This window comes from Pteropus alecto, unplaced genomic scaffold (genome assembly GCF_000325575.1).
Source record: "Pteropus alecto unplaced genomic scaffold, ASM32557v1 scaffold25, whole genome shotgun sequence".
Classification (NCBI taxonomy): Eukaryota; Metazoa; Chordata; class Mammalia; order Chiroptera; family Pteropodidae; genus Pteropus; species Pteropus alecto.
Genome location: NW_006441955.1, coordinates 20,781,907 through 20,785,691, shown reverse-complemented (window position 1 = coordinate 20,785,691; position 3,785 = coordinate 20,781,907). Strand labels below are relative to the sequence as shown.

At 34.1% G+C, this 3,785-nt stretch overlaps 1 pseudogene; it reads left to right on the top strand.

Annotated features, from left to right (window-relative positions):
* Positions 1–2,725: 2,725 nt before the first annotated feature.
* Positions 2,726–2,844, top strand: LOC112485940 (annotated as a pseudogene).
* The last annotated feature ends 941 nt before the right edge of the window (positions 2,845–3,785 follow it).

Sequence of the window (3,785 nt, the reverse complement as noted above, 5' to 3'; positions counted from 1 at the left end):
ATATCCATACTGCTTCTGGACTTTGCAAGCTCTGTATTGTTTCTATTGGGAAGGTAAAATGCTTCAACTGTTTTAAGAGCTATAGAATTCATTCTCAAATGACAAATCTTTCATTTCTGTTCCAAATATTTTTTAAAAAACAGATTTCCAAAGCGAACCCCAAATTTTATACAACCTTATGATTATTTTTTAATTTATACATATATATTTTAATGTCCTGAAATATTTAAGGCACTGAAATATTCAGTTTATGTTTGACCTTTCTACTTGTTTCTCTCCAATACTGCATATGTACCTTTTGTTAGGAAAGCTAAAATAAACTGACATATTTCCTTTAGTCTAGCCTCATGTGCATCTACTGAGCTGGCTTCTGTTTGCACTAATTGACGAGAGTGGCAATGTAAATGCTATGCAAATTAATCCCCTCTGGGACTCTTTTTTCTAAGTTAAATTGATGCCTATGCAAACATAGCACTTTGTAATGTTATTCTAAGGTATTTAATTTTGTGGTTTGTGTAGACATTCAGTATTACTGACAGTGATACATTGGCCTCCTATACTATCTGTCTCTGACAAACATTCTCTGCTTTAAACATAGCACTCTGGCTGATAATTTCCAAGCACATGAAATGAGATCTGATAATGTTAGATTACCGAAGATAATATCAAGTCATGGGAAATTTAAAGCTATACTAACAAGACTGTTGCAAATACACACACACACACACACACACACACACACACACACACACACAGATATCCCCAAAATTTTCACTAAACATATAACTAGCAATAGAAAAAATCCAGTGTTCAATGACTGTTAAGTTTCAAATATTTATTTTTAAATTAGTGACTATATTTAAGGTGGTTTATTTAGTTATACATTTTCTCTCTATAATTTATCCTTCATGGTAGAAGGTTGGGCTGTGCCTTATAAAATATTCAGCAACATCTCTGTCCTCTACCCACTAGATGCCAGTAGTATCCCCCTAAATTGTGACGATCAAAATTGTCTCTAGACAGTCCCTAAGAGGCAAAATTGCCCCTAGTTGAAAGGCTCTGCACTCAGGCCTCACAGATTCAGTGAGAACTCTCCTCTGACAGGTCAGAACTCAAATGTGTAAACTCAGGATTTTTCACCTCTCAGCTCCTCAGTAGTTTTCTTTCCTCTGTAGTTGTTCTTTGAAAAAACGTATGATATCCTTTCCTACAAATGTGTGGTTTATCATTAGGTCAAACGACTTAAGCAAATACATATATGCCAATTTATGGAGCAATTTTTCACATAGCTCTTTCATCTCTCACACTGTGATCCAACAATTCCAGCCACATTGGCCTTACCAAACTTTAATCTCTGTCTCCTCATCTCAGTGAGATGGACACGCCCTTCCTGTGAACTCCTCTTTGCAGACAAAAAAACAAGATCATAGGGTTTCTCTCTCTCTTGCTTTCTTTCTCTGAGGGTCAGAGTCTTGTACAGCCTGTTGTCCAAATTTTTTTTTTTTTACATATATATTTATTGGGATGGCATAAATTAATAACATTATATAAGTTTCAAGGGTATGATTCTATAGTACATTATGAGTTTAGTGCATGTTTGCTTACCACCCCAAATCTAATCTCCTTCCGTCACTATATAATTGACCGTCTTTACCCCCTTCCCTCCTATACCCACCATACTGTTATCTGTGTCTATGAGTTTGTTTCATTTAATTTGTTGCTTTCTGTTTTATACCCCACACATGAGTGAAATCATATGGTTCTCATTCTTTTCCATCTAACTTATTTTGCTTACATGATAATCTCACTATTCACCCATTTTGTCACAAATGGCATTAGCTGTTTTACATAGTTTGTCCAGCTTTCTACTTGTTATGGCAGGAGGGCAAGTCCATTAATAGTTATCCCTTCACGACCAGAAGTAGAAACAGCATAAGAGCTCAAGACTACTGGGCAATGTCTGGGCATACTTCGACTCTCAGAAGTTGAGTGGTCTCTATAAAAATAGTAAATGTGTTTGTTCCCAAATATATTTATGTTGGACATATTTGTTATTTTAATCTAAGTTTTTAATTATGTAATAAAGTATTAAAAGAAAGAATTATCTTTTTTTGGAAAATGTAAAGTTTCAATAAAGACAAATGACTAAAATTTTTTGTCTCATTATATGCAAGATACTTGTCAAAGCATGGGAAAATATAAAGATTCTAAATTGTTTCCACTCATGTTTCTTCACAAATACTTTCAAGTTTTTACCTGAACTTAAAATATCCCAAACATAATATCATAGTTAAGGCCATTACAGTGTTGTTTTTTCTATAAACACACATGGAACTGCAGTTTATGCTCTCAAAGAAAAGTCTTATTCCAACATTAAAGTTCCACATTAAAGACAAATAAATAAATATTTGTAAATATTAATTAAAACAGGAAGCCACTGTCAGGACAGAATATAGAGAAACAGAAAGTTTTTTTATAGGCAAAGGTGTCAGACAAAGGTGCATTTAATTCCTTATCTGTTTAATTTGTACACAAAACATATACAGAAAAAGTAGGCTAGACTCAGAGGAAAGAGGAGTGAAAATTGGTGGAAGAAATATCAATAACAAGATATGCCGATGATACCATCTTACTGACAGAATGTAGCAATGATTTAAAATGACTTCTGACAAAAGTAATATAAGAAAGTGCCAAAGTAGGACTGCATTTAAAATTAAGAAGATAGGTCTATGGCCATGCTACCCTGAACAAGCCAGATCTTGTCTGATCTCAAAAGCTAAATAGGGTTGGGCTTGGTTAGTACTTGGATGGGAGACCACCTAGGAAGACCAGGTGCTGTAGGTGTTAAAAAATAAAAAATTAAAAAATTAAAAATTAAAAAAGATAAAGGATTGTAAGCTAATGAGTTCCTTGCAATCTGTGAGGTCAACCAATTAAGCAGGGTCGGGCCTGGTTAGTACTTGGATGGGAGACCACCTGGGAAGACCAGGTGCTGTAGGCATAAAAAATATAATAAAATAAAATAAAATAAATAAAAAAGAAGATAAAAATCTGACTGCAGAAGAGACACACAACTTTAATATAGACAATTAAGATATCAAAATTGTTAAAAATTTTGCTCATCTTGGTTTAGTCATTAATGCAATTGGAGACTGCAGCCAAGAAATCAATGGAAGAGTGATACTTAGAGGGCAGTAATGGGAGAATTAGGAAAGATCATTAAGAGCAAAGATATGTCCTTAGAAACCAAGACTAAAAACATCCTCATTCTCAGCTCCGCCTCAGATCATCAGGCATTAGATTCTCATAGGCGCACTGGTCCCTGGTGTCACAAAGGTTGGGAACTTCTGGCTCCATTAAATGAGTATACCACAATTTGTTTATGCATTCACCAGTCGATAGATATTTGGGTTAATTCTAGTTTGGGCAAATTTAAATAAATCTTCCATAAATAATAGCCTAAAATTATTGTGTGAATATATATATTTTTTCATTTATCTTGAGTCTGGGAGTGAAATTTCTGAATAAAATAGTATATTTAATTTTAAAAAAAACTTGCCAAATGAACTTCAAAAGTTGCTCCACCATTTTGCATTCTCAACAAGCAATGCGTGAGAGTTTAGCTGCACTGCATCCTCCAAACCCTAGGACGTGTCAGTTTTTTCAATTGAAGCACATTGCGGTTGCGTAAAGGTGTCATATTATGGTCATAATTTGCATTATCCTAAGGGTTAATGCTCTCAAATTCCATTATTTATTACCCATTTATCTTTTTTGGTAAAATC